The sequence below is a fragment of the Pelophylax lessonae genome (genome assembly GCF_965119305.1).
Source record: "Pelophylax lessonae genome assembly, chromosome: 7".
Classification (NCBI taxonomy): domain Eukaryota; kingdom Metazoa; phylum Chordata; class Amphibia; order Anura; family Ranidae; genus Pelophylax; species Pelophylax lessonae.
This window is the reverse complement of record NC_138774.1, coordinates 273,028,811-273,049,752: the sequence shown is the minus strand read 5'-3', so window position 1 is coordinate 273,049,752 and position 20,942 is coordinate 273,028,811. Positions and strand designations below refer to the sequence as shown.

Below are 20,942 nucleotides of genomic sequence, written 5' to 3'. Positions count from 1 at the left end.
CCACAGCACCAGTAACAGTGGAAAGACCCTAATAAGGTGGACTAGAGACTACACCACTCTGAGCGCAGGGAACAGGTGCTTTGCACCAAAAACTTTATGTGTTAGTTGTAGCACCCTCCTAGGTAGGTGCTAGCGAGAGAGAGCATAGTTTTGAGCTCTGTCTCCTTACCAGAGGGGCTGCAGATAAATCTATATTGTTCTTTGCCTAGCAGAGAGCGGGATCGGTTAGTGAGGTCTGCTCATTGTGCTCAGTATGCGATTCATTCAGTCTAGAGAGTGTTTCCCGCTGGTCCAATAGGGAGGCATGTTGGACAGTGGAAGGAAACCTGACGAATGGGTGCACAGGCTTTTGATACAGTCCTGATGATTGGCAGAGGACAGGTCGCCTCGGTACATTCTGGGATACTGTATAAAAGCCAGGGGCACATGTGCTGAGGGGTCTTTGGTTTGACAGCGGAGTCCCCCCGAAGAGAGGGGGCAGCTGCCTCCTCCTCTGTAGAGGTGCCATGCGGTCGCAGGGGGTCGTCCTGAGGGCCAGAGGAGGTGCCTGAGAGGAGCTGAACCCAGAGGTCCAGGGAAGCTGACTGAGAGGGGAGACACTGGAGGCCCTGTGGCTGCAATATCGTGAGTACAGGGACTCGTGTCAAGGGGCCTGACCTGAGGGGAGCCACCCCTGCTCAAAGGATAGTTAGTGGACGGGTGTCAGAGAAAGAGAGAGAGAGAGGATACCAGGGAGAGTGTCCTGAAGATAAAAGATTGTTCACCAAGTAGTCTTGAAGATAAGAGACTTAATTTCTATTCATCCAAAGTGGCAGGATGAATCAACAGCCCGGGTGTTCAATAGCTGAAAGCAAAGTAGAGAAGATGGAGGTCCTCAAACATTATAATTAAATTGGAGTATTCCAATATTTCCTTCTCCTATCCCCATTATTCAATAAACAACACAACCAAATACCCCTGGACTGATTATTGAAGCGAGAGCCAAGAAGAATTAGGAAACTGCATTTGCTTATAGCCGTGCGCTGGTGACCAGGGGGGCCCGCAGAGTGAATATCTAGTAGTCCTCACGGGGGGTAGTGCTATATTTGGGGGTGTCGTCCGGGATGTACCCCTGGGTTACAGCAACGGTTGCTACCGGAAACGGCCGAATAGTCGCACCAAGTAACGCTGTGTCTTCCCAAGTAGTGTGCTGGAGTGTCAGTGAAGAAAGTATTATCTGCCCCACAGTGATCGGTGAAAGTCTGTTGATAAGTCATGGTCACAGCGGTGGTTGCTATGAGCAATGAATGGACAATTACCAAAGAAACAGTGTGTTTTCCCAAGTAAAGTGCTGGAAATTTGATAGAGAAGGAATGTGCTGTATTGTACAGGAGGACTGTGTCTTCTTTACAGTAATCGGTACAAGTGTTAATGGAGAAAAGCAGTGAAAAGGGACGCAGGGATCAGTGAGTCAGGGGTCATGTCTGTACATGTACTGTGAAGAAAAGTGATGGCTGTGCAGTTAGTGACAGCGGGACAATTTTCACTGGCAGTACGGGATATCGGTTGGCTTATGAGGGAAAAAGTACAACTTAGGCCCAGGTACGAATGGAAGAGGCAGATGTGTGTGTGTCGGTGGACACAGTTTGCAATGCAGTGCCATTTGTGCTGACTGAGCAAAGTTGTAGCAGCAGCGAGGAGGCACTGAGTGAATAGGCCCCTTGAGACAAACTCCTGTCAATGAGTTAGACGACACCAAATCAAGTAGAAGCTGTTTTATTGACTTTAGAACAGCTCAAACAGGAATAAAGCAATACAATGAAAGTCCAAAAGGAATGCAATGACCCCCAACACTATACAGAGACCTTCTATGCTACATATGTCTGCGAACAACAAGGCAAAGAATAACTGGGAGGGAGTTACACCAACCACCCAGATCAGCTTCATGGCATCAAGAAGTGCAGTAGAAAATACCTCTAAGACTACGCCACCATCAAACTCCCCGAGCGTGACCCAGCTATGTTCAAATCTGCCTGCAGGACTTTACTGTACACACATTAAACAACCCCCAACAAAAGAATAATGCTTGGCTGGTGAAGTCTGTAGAGGATATATATATATATATATATATATATATATAAATAAACAGTTCCCCAGAGAATGAAGGACAAAAGAATATTGGTTTTGCTGGCTTAGTTGGGGCCCTTATGGTGTTGTACAACTGATGGAGCTCAATATCCCTACTCAATAGTCCTACTATCTACTTAAAAGACAGCTGTAGCAAAGAGAACTGGAGGGGTTAAAGGGTAACTCCACTTTCGTGGGGAAAAAAATCAGCAAATAAAGAAAAACTATATAGTGTATACAATTGCACCACAAATCCTATTGTAATTGAATGTTATTAAAAATTACCTTTTCTTTTCAATCTGTAGCTGTTTTAAGTTACTGAAAATGCAATGCAATATGGCTACCTGGAGGTGTTCTGTACACAGAATGCATACTGACCACACCCCCAGAAACATCATTTCCTGCTTGTGTGATTGGCTCACCAATTTTCCCAGAAGTCTGCCTAAGATACAAGTCAGATTTCTGGCACCCCCTGCAACAAAAATGTCATTTTTGGGGAGATACTCGCAATATGAACATTTCTAAAGGGATGCAGGCCCAGCAGATTTCCTCATTAGAGCCCTGCAGCTGCCACAGCTGATAGATAATTATGAAACCACTCCCATTGGACCCAGTCAGCACAGAGGAACAAACAAAGATTTCTTCAGAATAACAAAAAGGTAGGACTCTGCAACAAAAGTTGTTATAATCCTTGCAATGTACAGAGATCACCCAGAGGGGAATGTTTTTTTTTTCTCAACAAAAGTGGAGTTACGCTTTAACTCAAAGACAAAGTCAAATCAGTGCAGTTTTGGGGTGCCAAGACAATAACCAATGAAAGTGGTTTGAGTAGGCTGGACAATCCCCAAAGGATGGTAAGGTAAGGCAATGATGAACTAAAGTGTCCGTGTCTGCTGTACAGTACAAAGAATGGGTCAACAACCCTTTCACCAATCTCCTGTGCTTCAGCGCAACTGTAGATAGTGGACCGTTTAGAAGATATTCTAGCGAGCAGCAGCGTGTGATGTCACAAGCGCATGCACTCTAAAGGAATGGCATACTTGTGCTGCTCCTTCAGAGCTGTATGTCGAGGCCGAGATTCTGGCACACATGTGTGGGAGTGATGTCATCAAGGTTTGGCCGGTAAGAAGGCTTGAGCCCGCGAACCTGGAAGGAAGATCAGGTGAAGATGGAAACCTTGTCAGCAGTGACAGCACGCCGCTAGAGGGCTTTGTTTCAATGTGAGAAACTTTTCTTTTTTTTAAAGTTTACTACTGCTTTAACCACTTGCCGACCGCCGCAAGTACATATACTGCGGCGGTCAGCCCCGGCCAGGCAAAGTGACGTACCGGTCACTAGCCTGTCACCAGCTTGTGAGCCAATAGCGGGCGAGCGCGCGCCCGCCCCGGCTCGTTCCCTAAGAAGTCAGTGCGTGTGACCGGTGGACCCGGTGTCCGCCGGTCACTCGCGATCATTCGCCGGGAAGGTAGTAAGGCAGGCGGCTAATGTAAACAAGCCTCCTGTCATTCTCCCCTGTGTAAAAATGGAGATCAGACGGTTCTACTATGTAGGACCGTTGATCTCTGTTTTTACACCAGTAGCCATGTCCCATCACAGTTAGAAACATGCCCCTAGGACACACTTAACCCCTCCCTCTCCAATACAGTTAACCCCTTCCCTGCCAGTGTCATTTTTACAGTAACAGTGCATATGTATAGCATTGATTACTGCAATAATGTCACTGGTAACCCCAAAAGTGTCAAAAATGTCAGTCAAGGGTCCGATCTGTCCGCCGCAATGTCGCAGTCCCGCAAAAAAAAAAAAAAAATCGCCATTACTCGTTAAAAAAAAAAAAAAAAAAAAAAAGACAGGAATCTTTCCCTTTGTTAGTAAACGCGATAACTTTTGCGCAAACCAATCAAAATATGCTTTTTGCGATTTTTTTTACCAAACTTATGTAGCATAAAACAAATTGGCCGAAAATATAAAAAAATTTCGATTTTTACATTTTTCTTTGGGGGAATTTCATATAAAAAAAAATGTGAAAAATATTGTTATTTTTGCAAAATTGACGCTCTTTTTTGTTTATAGCGCGTGATCAAAAAAAAAAAATCGCACAGGTGATCAAATACCACCAAAAGAAAGCTCTGTTTGTGGGAAAAAAAGGACGTCAAATTCGTTTTAGGTACAGCGTCGCATGACCGCGCAATTGTCCGTTAAAGTCACGTAGTAAAAAATTGCCAAAAAACCCCTGGTCAGGAAGGGGGTAAAATCTTCCGGGGCTTAAGTGGTTAAAAGCAGGCAATAAAAAAAAAAAAAAAAAAAAAGCAGAACAAAGTCTGTTTTGTAACCTGAAACTCTGGTTACTAAGGCTAAGAAAGCTTGTTGATGCTTTCACTTTCCGTTTTAACAGTCTTCACAAACAGTATGAGTCGATTCCGACCTACTAATGAAAGACCCACAGACTACCCTTTTAGCAACAAATCAGAGAACTTGCAACATGACGTTCCCCGGGGGAACAAAAAGCAGTCAGGAGAGATGAGAGAAACACATCTACAGGTAATCACCTGAATTAGTGCTGGTCTTGGTGTATGACAGATAAAGCTTTGCATTAGGATGGCAATATACCCCCCGAATCTCTGCCAATTTCTCTACATCAGACAACATTTCAGCCATGGGTTGCCTTACCGACACCACCTGAATAGACAAACTTCCCCTAAGAAATCCAAGGGGCCTTACGGAAAAATGTTGGCCAGTGACTGCAGCCAATCAACTGCAGTAACTGTTTGGGCAATCTGACAGCTGTGACAGCTGTCGGAATTCAATAGCCGACACAGGAAGATTGGTGTATGGGGAATCTATGGATATGGAGAAACCTTTATGAAGGTGTGGCCAGCTTTAGGCACGCTGACAGTTTTGATTGCGGTTAGTAATTTCTACAAAACCTGATGTACAGTAGAAACATATTTAAGTATCTGTAGCCAAAACTTTTTTGTTTGTTTTGGATAGAGTTAAGAAGGAATAGAACCCCTGACAAGCTTTTATTTCTAAATATCGAATTACCCTTCAAAGTGTTTGTAAAGTCTCGGTTTTTGTTTTATTTTAAAATAACAAACATGTTATACTTCCCTCCTCTGTGCAGTTGGTTTTGAACAGGGCAGTCTGGATCCTTCTGTTCTGGGGTCCCGCGTTCCAGCTCCTAGCCCCTCCCTCCTGTGAAGTGCCCCCACAGCAAGCAGCTTGCTATGGGGGCACCCGAGCCGAGCTGCAACTTTGTGTGTCCATTCAGACACGGAGCTGCCATTCAGCCCCGCCCCCTCTCTCTCCTGATTGGCTAACTGACTTTGATTGACAGCCATGAGCGCCAATGGCGCCGCGGCTGTGTCACAAGCAATCAGGGGGGAGAGTCCCGGATGGCCGAGGGACTTGTGGATATCGCTGACCAGAGATGGGGCTCAGGTAAGTATTAGGTGCTGGGGAGGCTGCTACACACAGAAGGCTTTTTATTGTATAGAATGCATTAAGATAAAAAAAACCTTCTGACTTTGCAACCCCTTAACCAGTTGCCGACTGCCTACAGTATATTTACTGCGGCAGTCTGGCTCCTACAGGCAAAGCGACGTAGGGATACGTCACTCGCCTGAAGGTTGCTAGGGGGCGAGTGCACGCCCCGATCCTCAGCGGGGAAGCCGCTGCGGGTGTCAGACAGCTCCGATTGCCCCGGCCACCCGCGATCTCTCCCCGCTGAGAGAGAAGGACGGTCGGCTATTGTAAACACAGCTGACCGTCCTTCTCCCTGAAATGATCATAGAGCTCATGTGATCCTGGTATGTAGGATCGCATGTCTCTGATCATTTCACAAGCCCAACCCCCCTACAGTTAGAATCACTCCCCTAGGGTCACATTTAACCCCTTGATCACCTATACTGTTAACCCCTTCCCTGCCAGTGTCAATATTACAGTAACAGTGCATATGTTTAGCACTGATTACTGTAGTAATGTCACTGGTTCCCCCAAAAGTGTCAAAAATCTCAGTCAGGGGTCCGATCTGTCCGCCGCAATGTCGCAGTACCGCAAAAAACGAAGATCGCCACCATTACTAGTAAAAAAAAAATAAAAAACATTAAAAATGACATAAATCTTTCCTGTAAATAGTAGACACAATAACTTTTGCGCAAACCAATCAAAACACGCTTATTTACCAAAAATATGTAGCAGAAAACAAATTGGCCTAAAATGTTAAAAAATTTCGATTTTTAAATTTTTTTTTTGAGAATGTTATATAGCAGAATGTGAGAAATATTGTTTTTTCTTTCAAAATTGTCACTATTTTTTTGTTTATAGTGCAAAAAAATAAAAGTTGCACAGGTGATCAAATACCACCAAAAGAAAGCTCTAATTGTGGGGAAAAAAAGGACGTAAATTTTGTTTGGGTACAGTGTCGCACGACCTCGCAATTGTCCGTTAAAATAACGCAGTGCCGAATCGTAAAATAGGGCCTGCTCATTAAGGGGGCAAATCCTTCCGGTCCAGAAGTGGTTAAATTAGTGATATGGTTCTGCTGTGTACAGCTACAAATACCTATGCCACAAGTCTGTGTTGCCCCACAGACTGTATAAATCACTCCTATTTGCATATACACTATAGTACCAAAAGTATTGGAATACCTGCCTTTACACACACATGAACTTTAATGGCATCCCAGTCTTAGTTCAATATTGAGTTGGCCTACCTTCTGCAGCTACAACAGCTTCAACTCTTCTGGGAAGGCTGTCCACAAGGTTTCGGAATGTGTCTATGGGAATGTTTTTTTTTTTTTTCTATGGGTATGTTTGACTATTCTTCCAAAAGCACGTTTGTGAGGTCAGGTCCTAACGTTGGACGAGAAGGCCTGGCTCACAGTCTCCGCTTTAATTAATCTCAAAGGTGTTCTATCAAGTTGAGGTCAGGACTCTGTGCAGGCCAGTCAAGTTCCTCCATCCAAAACTCGCACATCCAGTCTTAGTCCGTAGGGTTCAATATTAGGTTGGTCCACCCTTTGCAACTATAACAGCTTCAGCTCTTCTGGTAAGGATGTCCACAAGGTTTAGGAATGTGTCTATGGGAATGTTTGACCATTCTTCCAGAACCGCATTTGTGAGGTCAGGCACTGATGGTAGAAAGAAGGCCTGGCTTGAAGTCTCCGCTCTAATTCATCCCAAAGGTGTTCTATCGGGTGAAGATCCTCCACCCCAAACTCGATCATCCATGTCTTTATGGACCTTTCTTTTTGCACTGGTTCAAATCATTTGGTGAAGGGGAAATTATATTGTGGGGTTATTTTTCAGGGGTTAAGGCTTGGCCCCTTAGTTCCAGTGAAGGGAACTTTTAAAGTGTCAGCATACCAAGACATTTTGGACATTTTCATGCTCCCAACTTTGTGGGAACAGTTTGGGGATGGCCCCTTCCTGTTCTAACATGACTGCGCACCAGTGCATAAACAAGGTCCATAAAGACATAGATGAGCGAGTTTGGAGGGACTTGACTTGCACAGAGTCCTGACCTCAACCTGATAGAGCACCTTCGGAATGATTTAGAATGGAGACTGTGAGCCAGCCCTTCTCAACCAACATCAGAGCCTGACCTCACAAATGCGTTTCTGGAAGAATGGTCAAACATTCCCATAGACACACTCCTAAACCTTGTGTACAGCCTTCCCAGAATATTGAAGCTGTTATAGCTGCGAAGGGTGGGCCAATTAAATATTGAACCCTAAGAACTAAGATTGGGGACGCCATTAACGTTCATGTACGTGTAAAGGCAGCCATCCCAATACTTTTGGTAATATAGTGTATATATGCTACAATGAATACATATCAACCAAACAAATTTCTCTCTTTTTACATATAAAGTTCTTCAGTGCATGTATAACAATCCCCAATCAATCAAGTACATCCATAAATGAACAAATTCTATAAAAAAAAAAAATGTGTACATATAAAAATGATTGAAAGCATCAGTTTATAAAAATTCCACTGTATAAAGTTCTCAGTGCTCTATGCGACCCTTAGTGCTTCAAATCAACCACCATGAATACACCACCATTCGGAGAACTCACCAGATGGCCATGACCTTAAAAGCAAGGTCTCAATGCGCTTTTCCCCAAGGGCATCCAGGTGTTCTACTTTACGCTCTCACTCCTCGTTCACTATTGTCATAGAATTAGAAGAGAAAGTGCTTCAATAGTGTAAAACCCTTTATTAGCTTCAATGCGAAATACAACATTAGTTAATGCGCTTATATTTAATTGTGCATTAGGCCCTTCACCTGCGTTTACACGTTATACCTTGACATTGCCGGCTCCACTCTGACAGTACGAGCGCGGTCTGTTTGTAGTATCTCACCCCTTCAAGCTGACGGATTAGCTTGCTCCCTGTATGCCCCGACATACGTTTTGCCATAACGACATCCTCAGCATGACCTTGCAGAAAGCATTTCACATAACCAGTCTTAAATACAATCAATTAATTGCATTTAGTGCGTGGCCACTCACTAAAACTTAAGGAAAAACGGTTTAACCTTAAAATACATAGGGGGGTTCTTTACTGTATAAGCAGTAAGGATGTGGAATTCTCTTCCACAAGCAGTGGTATCAGCAGGGAGCATCAATAGTTTCAAAAAATTATTAGATGGGCACCTTAAAGACCTCAACAGAGGGGTATACAATGTACGGTTAACAGCAAACACACACACATCATAGGTTGAACTGGATGGACTGATGTCTTTTTTCGACCTCACAAACTATGTAACTATGTAACATTCCATTCTTGCCAAATTATCCAATCATCTAATTCAGGGGTCTCCAAACTTTCTAAACAAAGGGCCAGTTTACTGTCTGCCAGACCTTAGGGGGGCTGAACCTTGGGCATTGGAAGAAGAAAATATCCCAGGATCAGTGGGGGTAAATAATACTCCTTATTTGGTTTTAGTGAGAGGAACCGAGTCCCATCGCTGTGTCATTGGGAGAAATTGTGCCCCATCATTGGTAGGAATTGTGCTCCATCTTTGGTGTGATTGGGAGGAATTGTGCCCAACGTTGGCGTCAGTGGATGAAATAGTGCCACACTGGCCGGATAAAAGCAAGCAATGGGCTGCATCCAGGAGACCACTGCACTAGGAGATTTTCGAGATAATGTTTTACAAATATTCGTATGAGCATTTGTACAAAGATTCTCAACTGTACATTGGAAGACCTTACGAATGTCTTTCGAAACTTTGCTTTTAAACACATCTTTGAAGTGAATGGACTTTCCCTAACGAAAACAACATTCACTGTTTATTAATTTAAGAAAAAAATTATTTTCATCCTGCTCCTTTGAATTTTCTCATCACTACGAACATTAAATAAATGTTCCTAAAATGTTTTTTAAATTGTTCTAGCGTATGTTCAGTTTTACTTCACCTCAGCGGTGGACATAATAACCAAAGGACCCTTGTGTGAGAGCAAACTTTGGGCCAAAATTACTGCCCCAAATACAAACCCTCTAATAACTGTGGATAGATGGAGGTCCTTATTGTCCAACACCACTTGGATGATACAAACTAGAAGCACCCTTTGGACACCATGAACAATGTCTCCCACTGCAAGTGTAGGGCAATGTCAAGGTACAAAAGACAGTGGCAGGGCATCCCAGCACCTGCTTCACCCTCATTTAGTATAATTAGACCCCTAAATCCCAAGGACAGCTATACAGTTTGCAATAATGATATGTCCACCCTGGTTCCTGGTTCATTTGGCACACTGAGTGGAGGTCCACTGTAGGTTGGATGCCTATAGGCCAGTGATGGTGAACCTTGGCACCCCAGATGTTTTGGAACTACATTTCCCATGATGCTCAACTATACTGCAGTGCAGTTGAGCATCATAGGAAATGTGGTTCCAAAACATCTAGGGTGTCAAGGTTCGCCATCACTGCTATAGGCTGACTCGCCCACTGGCTTCTTGCATTTCTTATCCCTCCCTAATTTAAAGAATTCCCAATTTAAACATGTTCACTTGCATGCTTATACCCTAGTTCTGTCACATAATGACATGAAGTCTCAATTCATCTGCTGCAAAAGGATTCTCAAACTTTCTTTTGCATTCTTTGTAAGGTTTAATAGAGACATCATTAAGAACAGCAATAGCCAGCTGTAGCAATATGTGCAGAGCCAAAAGTTGATGAATCCTGAAGGTTTCTATTTAAAAATAGAATCATTATCTACATCCTCTCTGTGTTCTATCTGCAGAATCCAGGATCAAGAACATATGAAGCCCTCCAGCATGGTGCACACGGAAATCCACGAAAAAAGTGTTATGGGGTAAAGTAGTATCAATACTATTCCAACCTAAGTAAAAAAACTGAAAACATGCAACTGCTTAAAATCCTAACCCAAACAATTAAAGAAAAACTGGATAGCGTGGAGAAGGAAACATTTTCCCCTCAATTCCTGCCCTTGTAATCCCCAAATAAAAACATTTGTGAATTGTTATCAATGGGACCTATAGTATTAAAAATATTGTCAGAAGTTCTAATCCTTCTTGACGTTACTCAAAATAATTTGTTCTCTGTTGGGGAGATTTGACCTTCAAAATCAAAATTTTGGAGTTGTCACAGAACAGGAGGGGGAGGGTAAATCTTCCAATAGGGACACATATTCCAGTCACAAATGTAAAAAAAAGGGAGTTTCCCTCACTTTGGGAAGATTTCCTCTCATTTGCTGTTGCATCTCCAGAACAGGCAGTAAAGAGAAATCTTCCCAGCGATAACAAGAATCCGGTCAGAGTTTTAAAGTGATCGTAAAGTCTTGTTTTCTTTTCTATTAAAATTACATGCATGTTATACAGTACCTATCTCCTCTGTGTGGTGGTTTTGCACAGAGCATCCCAGATCCTCCTCTTCTCAGGACCCTGGCTGGAGCTCCTGGCCCCTCCCTCCTATTGAGTGCCACCACAGCAAGCAGTTTGCTATGGGGGCACCCTAGCTGAGCTGCAGCTCCGTGTTTTCATTCAGACACAGACCTACTGTTTGGCCCTGCCCCATCTCTCTCCTGATTGGCTGAGTTTGATTGACAACAGCGGGAGCCAATGGTGTCGCTGCTGTCTCAGCCAATCAAGAAAGAAAGTCCCTGATGGCTGAGGCAATCGTGGACATCGCTGAATAGAGAGGGGGCTCAGGTAAGTATTGGGGGGACTGCTGCACACAGAAAGCTTTTTTTTCTTCTTCATGCATAGAATGCATGAAGAAAAAAAACCTGCTGACTTTACAACCCCTTTAAACTTTCCCTATCATATCCAAAACTGAAAAAAACTGAATTTTTGTAAAATCTTACCTGTAAAATTCCTTTCTCTGAGTCCTCCAACAGTCGCCGCCCTCTTCATATTCGTCACAATGGGGTATTAGACTTTGCTCCGAAGGAGTAGCTAGGCAACAGAATATGTCAATATAAAAGTTTTAACACATCCCACCCCCAGGGGGTGGTCCCCTCAGTCAATACCCTCCCACTTCCTGTATCCATACTCCAGTTTCAGTGGAATAGCAGTAGAGAGTACAAACAACCCCAAAAGAGGGGCGGGGGCGGCGACTGTCGGAGGACTCAGAGAAAGGAATTTTACAGGTAAGATTTTACAAAAATTCCGTTTTCTCTTACGTCCTCCGACAGTCGCCGCCCTCTTCATATTCGTCACAATGGGGACGTCCCAAAGCAGTGCAAACATGAGGGGTGGGAAACGCAGCCGCGCCCAAGGCAACGCCGTCTCCACAGCAGAGAAAGGAACCTTACCAAAGGAAGGAAACCATCTGGGCAACAGAAGAAAAAACTTGCTCAACAGAAGCAAAAAAAAAAAAAAAATCAAAAAAGAATAGGGAAAAGGCTGAGACAAATGCCCCAGCATAGAGACATCCAGCTACTCCTGACAAGCTAGACATTGAAACTGGAGTATGGATACAGGAAGTGGGAGGGTATTGACTGAGGGGACCACCCCCTGGGGGTGGGATGTGTTAAAACTTTTATATTGACATATTCTGTTGCCTAGCTACTACTTCGGAGCAAAGTCTAATACCCCATTGTGACGAATATGAAGAGGGCGGCGACTGTCGGAGGACGTAAGAGAAAGTTTGGTTTTGCATTCACGATAACTGAAATACTGTACCATCCCTCTCCCCCCCCTATTTTTCTATAGAGCAATGTTATCACAGGGTGAGGGTTACTTATGAAACCATCTTATTTATAACTTCAGTTATATGTGAGACCATCTCTTAGCCAACTCGAAGCCTTTGGAATCTTGGTCCACTATCATTCTGTGACATTGGAACCTGTAGAGATTGTACCGACCTCAGCAAGGATAGTCTGATCTGGAATGCCTCCATTCCATTAGTCATGCCAAAGTCTTGTACCGTGTCCTTCTGATTCCAGTCCCTTTTCCACTTGCTTTTTTTTTTTTTTTGATCTTTTAAGAGATTTTTTTATGGAATTTTATGCTTTTGGACACCTCAGGGAGTTAAAAGTTGGAGGAGCTTTGGATTTGGATATTTAGGCAAAGGGCTCTAGAATTGTGGATCAGTGGTAGACCAGCATACTGGTTAGCCAGTATGGTAGATATTCGAATGAATTAGTGAATTAATGTTTGTACAAATATTTGTTTTAACAATCATACAAAAATTCTAATCAGTTCATTTGATGAATGGCTTTCAAAAGTTTGCTTATATAACATTTGATTTTTGGAGTGAATGGACTTTTCCAGATAAAAAACCACATTCACTCTCAAATGTGTTAGTTCCATCTTGCTCCATTGAATTTTCTTGTCAATACAATGAATAGAAAATGAATAAGGGTTTGACCTCACAGACCTTTGGAAAATCAAATGAATGTTCTTAAAGCAAATATTTTTTAACAAAACTCTACTAGTATATGGCTTTTTTTTTTCTCTAAGGAGAGAGAGAGAGATACAATGCATCTCTCTCCTTCATTTACAGAGAGAGAGAAAACACAGGGGCGGGCTTCACAGAAGCTGATCATAGTGATGGGTAATTAGAGGCCATAACAGTGATCAGATGACCCGGAATCTGGAGTTCTGGCTCCCGATCTTTAGTACGGGGCTCCTGCTAAGACCAGTGATGTATCTTGGCCTAGGCTGACAAGGCCCAGGCCAGCACTTTGCAGGGGGGCAGCAAAAAAGATGCACTCCGCACAAAAAAAAAAAAAATAACCTTCTCTCGCACGAAAAGGGTTCCTGCCGGCTTGAACTACACTTTTAGTACAGTGCCAGTCTTATGGGGCAAATTGAGCCAGAGGGCAGGGTCTAGGAGGCAAATCACTGTGGCACTCTCATAAAGCAGTCACATTGCTACCTGCCGGTATGATAATACCGGCGGGTGAGGATATTCAGACAGACCGCAGTCCGCCGACCACACTTAATACATCTGGCCCAACGGCACTAATGAGGCTGCACTGATAAGGCAGCATTGATATGCTGCACTGATGGGCACAGATGAGGCTGCACTGAGAAGCTTCACTGATGGGGCTGCACTGATATGCTGCCCTGATGGACACTGATATATTGCACTGACGGGTAATAATAGGCTGCACTGATGGCCACTGATAAGGCTGTACTGATGGGCACTGATATGATGCACTAATAGACTGCACTAATAGGCTGCACTGGTGGCCACTGATGGGGCTGTATTGATGGCCACTGATGAGGCCACACTGATATGCTACACTGATGAGGCTGCACTGATGGGCACTGATGAGGCAACACTGATGGGCAAGGATACACTGTGGTTGTGGTTTACAGATGACAGGGCGGGTCAAACAGGAAGGGGTGTGGCCTTTACAGGAAGTGGTGGTTCATATTTAAAACAGGGGGTGCATAAGTCAGGCCTAGGGCAGCACAAAACCTAAATACACCTCTGGCTAAGACCCCGGTCTCTGTGCTGGGAGTGCACCAGCACAAAGGGAGATACACAAATATGTGACTCCACGGAAAAAAGCCCAGTCCAGTGGGGCCACATATTTGCATACACTGAGCGTGAAGGGGTTAATCCTCCTCTTTTGTGAGATAAAAAAATGACAAATGATGCTCTCTACACCACCAAGCAACCAATGTTATTCCCAGTTTATCACTTGCTTTTGACTTTGTATGTGAAGACTGGCTATCTGATGTAGAGGATTGTGTGACAGTGTCAATTTCTGATGTAAACATTTAAAAAGCTGATTAATCCTGATGGTTTCTCTTTTTAAAATTGAATTATCCTCTACATCTTGTCTGTGTTCATTTTATCCCTATTAACAGAGTCTAGGATCTAGAACAGACATAGACCTCCAATATGGCAGACCTGGAAATCAACAATCCCATTATGATGAGGTAAGGTACTACCAACACCATTTCAACCTTAGCTAACACGTATACATACAACTGCTTAAAACCTAAATCCAAGCAATTGTTTTTGTTTTGGATAGTAAAAACAGTTAGGAGGTTAACTCCACTTTTGTGGGGGGAAAAAAAAGCAAATAAAGAAAAAACAATATGGCATATATTTTCGGGACACAGTTCCAATCAGTTCTATCAGTACAATCTTAATGAAAATGTTGTACCTGAACAGGAGGTAACGGAAATATCCTTTGTGACGCCCTGTCAAAAAAATAGGCTAAATTTAGTTTTTGGCTTTACGGTGATTTGTTTCTTGGCCTGATTGTGGTTTCCTAAGCTTGGCGGCTGATTTTTCCTGTTTGCCTCTGGACCCACAGATATGCTGTGGTTTACCCACACCGCGGATGCAGTGCAGCTTTGCTGTGGGTTTGCTGCGCCTAGCCATAGACTTCCATTATATCCTGCGGGTTTGGTGCACTTACTGAATGCAGGAGTTTTGGTGCATTTTCAGAAACTGTACACACCTGCAGGGTATAATAGAAGTCTATGGCAAAGCGCAACTAGCAGTACATCAGTGTAAAAGCAGCCTTATAGGGGTCACAGAACAGTGTGGGTTAATTTACTGTACATTTGCAGTTTGGGGGGTGGTAAAAGCCCATAGTTAAGACTTGTTTTTATCACCCCCGCCCCTACTGCACCCCCTTTAGCTGCAGTGGCCATCGGTCTACATGTTGCAGCTACAGCAGAAATTTTACACCCTGTCATGGTTGGTGGGTTTAACACATACCAAGCATGACCCATTCAAGTGAATATGGTCACTCTGCAAGTGCCCTGCAACCTTTTGCAGTACAGCAAACAAGGGGTTAAAGCAGGCAATGTTGTGTTGCTTTCTTACCACCTGCTTTAACCCCTGGGACCCTGCAGAAGCATGCAGTTGCAGGGTTACATAGCTAGTCAGGTTGAAAAAGACAAGTCCAACAAAAAAAACAGTAAAGAAAACCCAACCATACAATTCCATATACTGTGTTTTCCCAAAAATAGGACCTACCCTGAAAATAAGACCTACTGTTATTTTTGGGGAGGGCTGCAATACAAGCCCTACCCCGAAAATAAGCCCTAGTTTAGGGTTTCTAAAATCCTAGAATCCACTTTATTAGTGTTTTATCTAATGTCCAGTGTGTGTTTCTGTAATAGAATAGTGTGAAATACCTTCGGTATAGCTCAGCTGATTCCCTGCTCTGCTGTCCTTCTCTCATAGCTTTCAGAGGGGGATCTCAGCCCCTCCCCTCTGCAGTGTTCAGAGCGGGTCACAGAACCGCAGAGTATTAGATTCAAATTGCGTGAAATACCTTTGTTACAGCGCTGCTCGGCGCTCCCGTGACCCCCAGCAGTCAGAGGGGGGTGGGGGAGAAGAGAAGGACAGCAGCGGGAAATCAGCTGAGCGCCGAGCGACGCTGTAACGAAGATATTTCACACAATTCTAATCTAATACTCGCGCTTCTGTGACCCGCTTCTGAACACTGCAGAGGGGAGGGGCTCTGTGACCCGCTCTGAACACAGCAGAGGGGAGGGGCTCTGTGACCCGCTCTGAACACTGCAGAGGGGAGGGACTGAGATCCTCCTCTGACAGCTATGAGAGAAGGACAGCAGAGCGGGAGGTCAGCTACGGAAGGTATTTCACACTATTCTATTTACAGAAACACACACTGGACATTATATAAAACACTACACAAATGGATTCTAGGATTTTAGAAACACTAAACTAGGTTCACACAGGGGATTGCTGACAGCCAGGGAGGGAGAGAAGACAGCACATTACAGATATGATCAACCCCGAAAATAAGCCCTACTGTGTCTTTTGGTGCCAAAATTAATATAAGACCCAGTCGTATTTTCAAGGAAATACGGTACACAATCCTATAACCGCAGTTGATCCAGAGGAAGGCAAAAACCCCAGCAAAGCATGATCCAATTTGCTACAGCAGGGGAAAGAATTCCTTTCTGATCCCCCGAGAGGCAATCTGATATTCCCTGGATCAACTTTACCTATAAATATATTAGTACCCAGTTATATGTTTTGTACTTGGAAAGAATCTAGGCTTTTTTTTAACCACTTGCCCACTAGGCCTATTTTTGACATTTGGTGTTTATAAGCTAAAATCAGTTGTTTTTGCTAGAAAACTACTTCGAATCCCAAAACATTATATTTTTTTTTTAGCAGAGACCCTAGAGAATAAAATGGAGATTATTGTAATATTTTTTATCACACCATATTTGCGCAGCGGTCTTCCAAACGCAATTGTTTTGGAAAAAAATAAGAATCCAGTAAAGTTAGCCCAATTTTTTTCCAAAATGTGAAAGATAATGTTACGCCGAGTAAATAGATACCCAACATGTCATGCTTCAAAATTGCGCACGCTCACGGAATGGCGACGAACTTTGGTACTTAAAAATCCCCATAGGCGACACTTTAAACATTTCTACAGGTTGCCATCTTAGAGTTACAGAGGAGGTCTAGGGCTCAAATTATTGCTCTCGCTCTAACGATCGCGGCGATACCTCACATGTGTGGTTTGAACACCGTTTACATATGTGGGCGGGGTTTCTGTGTGCGTTCGCTTCTGCGCACGAGCTAACGGGGACAAGGCGCTTTAACTTTTTTTTTTTAATATTTATTTTATTTATTATTTTTACACCGTTTTTAAAAAAAAAAATTGATCATTTTTATTTCTAATACAAGGAATGTAAACATTCCTTGTAATAGAAATAGGCACGACAGGACCTCTTTTTTTGTGACATCTGGGGTCAAAAAGTCCTCAGATCTCACAAGTACACTAATAAAGATAGAAAGGTAAAAAAAAAAAGGCAAAAAAAAAAAAAAAAAAGGGACCTCTAAGCCGGTTGCTCGGCAACGACGTTTGCCATCGCTCCGGTCCTCCAAGACAATAGAGTCGAGTGAGGGCAAGCTTGCCCTCACTCGACATCCTGTCTGTGAGGATCCGGGACCCGATCATTTCCCCCGCTGCCGGCGGGTCCGGTAAGCGGGGAAAAGGACCGGGACGCGCCGGGAGGGGGGGGGCACCCCTTCCGCCATCCCGGAGGGTGATCTCGCGGCGAATCCGCCGCTGGGACCACCCTTATCAGAAAGCCGATCGCCTGCAGTTTAAAAAAATACCAGGGTTATGGCAGTTATCTGCTGCCATAACACCGGTATTTAGCTTTAAACTCAGGACGTATATGTACTATGGGCCGGTAGGGAGGTGGTTAAAGCAATTTAGTGAGCTGGCCAGAACCACCTCTGGAGGGAGTCTATTCCACATTTAGGTAATTCTTAAATTGATGGCAGCAACATGTCTCAAAAAAGTTGGGACAGGGGCACTTACCACAGTGTAGCATCCCCTCTTCTTTTAACACACTGTAAAGGTCTGGGAACTCAGGAGGCCATGTTGCTCCCTAAAATTAAAAGCATATGTTCGGTTTGTAAAACTATTCTGCGAAATTACATAAAAGTTGCACTGTGAGATACAATTTTATTCAGCGGACTTTGTTGATTATATTTGGCAGTAAATGTACAGGTGTGTGCAAAATACATAAACATTATGTACTGAAAAATGACAGGAAAAATGTATTCACAAAATAAAATAAGGGAATAAAATAAACAGTATGTCCTCAAAGGCTGTGCAGTGAAGGAAATCTAGTCCTACATTTTCCTATAAAAATATAAGCACTAATCACACAGTATATGGTTGGGAGATACTATATGTGTATCTGAGCTGTATATTAAGCCGTATAGCTGGAGTTTCAACTTTAAATAGACTTTTACATTAATCTCAATCTAACAATTAAAGGTTAATCAATTCATTTTACAAGCAGATATAAATTCAGACAGGAGAAACCTTTCATACACATAAATTAATATCAAACGTTATTCAATTAAGATTTTTTTCTTCTTAAGCAGACTCCCAACCTGGATTTCTATCAAAACAAGAAGCCTTTTGAGCCAAATGGTCAGTGATGATTGTATAAAACTGTAGAACCTTTTTTTAGCGTTCTCTCTTTATCACCTGGCAATACCTAGATTAGTGTATTTTTCTACTTCTATCTATCTGTCTCCTTGTTCAGCAGGGGCTGCATATACTATAAGGCATTTGTTGCCAGTGCTTAGTGCAGCTGGGTTAGTGGTGGGGGAACCAAGACTTAAAATCTACAAATTGTGATAATTTTTACTTTTTGTTTCCATCTCCTATCCACCTCTGGACAATTGTGGCTAAAAGCTCAACCCCGGGAAACTTGAAAACCATCCCTTGCATTAGGGCTGCACCCACACAGCAGGGGGGGGGTAACTGCTTGTTAAGGTCCAGGAGAATTAATAAAATAGGTTTACCTACCCGATCTGCCATGCTGCTAGATTGGCTTATGCAGCGTCTGCCCTACATTCCAGTTGTCTCAGGTCCTGAGGTCATCAATATGACAATGCAGGCTGTAAAGCCTTGCAGCGGACGTGATAGTGCAAAGACATAGTCCACCATTGGAGCATAGGGGAACCCCACCTGCTGGGGGAGCGGAGGATCAGGTAGGTAAAAACAATTCTCCTCTCTCCTAGACAAAATGAGAAATGTATCTTTGCACTGCAAGGGATCATTTTCAAGTTTCCCACAGCTAGGCTTTAATTCAGCAAGAGAACTTTTTAGGGTGCAGGGGATGCAGAGAGGAGTCATAAGGTAAAGAAAATATGAACCATTTCCCCTCTCGCTTTAGTGCTCTGTACCGTTGTACACTTAGCTACCTAGACGGTACGACTCTACCTTATAGGTAGAGGAGTGGTGGGTGGGGCTGGTGGTGTGGAAAACGTTGTAAGTTCGGTTATAGTTGTGTCCACTAAATGATTTAGGTGTATTTTTAGTGAGAAAATATATATTTTTTTGGGGGGGTGCCTGTCAGGTATGCTGTACCAGGACCCATGATTTCTGACAGCAGTCCTGGTTATAGGCCACAATGATTTTAGCGTTACCCTTGGGTTTTTGTGATTGTATGAAGTGTTGTTTCTTATTTTATAGGAGTATATATAGAAGAACTGCTTACTAAATGGAAACATGATTATAAAAGGCTGGAGGTGGATCATTCCTATATTCAATGGTAAGTTTTATTTATTACTTAAAGCGGACGTAAACCACCAAACTAAATTTGAAAATTTGGGACCTCAGGAGGTTTTTGGGGAATCATACACAGCATATTAGTACATCATGGCAGACCTAACAAAGCAGTCCCTTCCAGCACAACAATTTCAGTGCTCCCCTCCATCACCGGAGTGTCCATCTTTTTTCAGTGTTCTTCTGGGTTTGGGGTCTTTGGCCACTTGAATAGCCAGGCCTGAGTGAGGTAACTCTCCCCCCATATGTACAACAGTGTCTTTAAGCAACAAACAAAACGTTGGTGCAAAGCACTTATCCCCAGCGCTCTGAGTGGTGTATTCCTCTATCCACCTCAGCCAGTCTTGCAGCTGTTGAGAACTAATGACACGGCAACTCTGGATAACTTCGGCCTTGCAGCCCCTTTACAAGACCAGGGTAGTCTGGAACCACAGAAAACGACAAAACAAACACAAGGCGCACCGGCCTAGTGCATTATCCTTTAAGAGATTTATTTAAATAAAAGGTATAAAAATACTCAAACGAGTTCTTGATAAAAGCATATCAAAACTGGTACGCGGTCTTCAGCATCGAGATCCAAGGGTGTGCCGTCCCTTGAAGCTGTAAAGGCTTACGTGTTTCGAGGCTTAGCCTCTTCCTCAGAGCCTAAATAACGTCTAAGCCTTTGCTATATATACTAGACCATCTAGTACCTAAATAACATGTCTAAGCCTTTGCTATATATACTAGACCATCTAGTATATCAGTCTAGTATATATAGCAAAGGCTTAGACATGTTATTTAGGCTCTGAGGAAGAGGCTAAGCCTCGAAACTAGTAAGCCTTTACAGCTTCAAGGGACGGCACACCCTTGCATCTCGATGCTGAAGACTGCGTACCAGTTTTATCAAGAACTCGTTTGTGAGTATTTTTATACCTTTTATTTAAATAAATCTTTTAAAGGATAATGCACTAGGCCGGTGCGCCCGTGTGTGTGTTTTGTCATTTGCAAGAGTGTCTTTGTCCCGCCACAGAATCATGCCAAGATGGGATGTGCACGGCTTAATGTACACTAGTGGGAAAAAGTGCTTACAGGCTAGTAGAGGCATTTATGACAGGAGATACAGTAAAGTCTCTTCGGTCTTAAAAAAAAAAAAGCTTGCTTGTCTGTAATAAATAATTATAAAAAAATTACTGCTATATATGTAAAAAATGTACTGCTATATATGCTCAGAAATAAAATACATTTCATGTATATATTAAAGTTTGCATATAAATGTTTAATATTTTCTAATTTCAGCCAGTTGGCAGTGTTTTAAGCTCTTTTTCACGTCTACC

General features: G+C 43.1%; 1 pseudogene across 1 annotated transcript in view; it reads left to right on the top strand.

Annotated features, from left to right (window-relative positions):
* Nucleotides 1-4,501: 4,501 nt before the first annotated feature.
* Nucleotides 4,502-20,942, top strand: part of LOC309560134 (opioid growth factor receptor-like protein 1) — a 28,544-nt pseudogene continuing 12,103 nt past the window's right edge. Inside the window, exons 1-4 of the transcript XR_014226207.1 lie at nt 4,502-4,644; nt 14,399-14,470; nt 18,432-18,483; nt 19,534-19,612. The product of XR_014226207.1 is annotated as an opioid growth factor receptor-like protein 1 (transcript). The remainder of the gene's footprint in view (nt 4,645-14,398; nt 14,471-18,431; nt 18,484-19,533; nt 19,613-20,942) is intronic.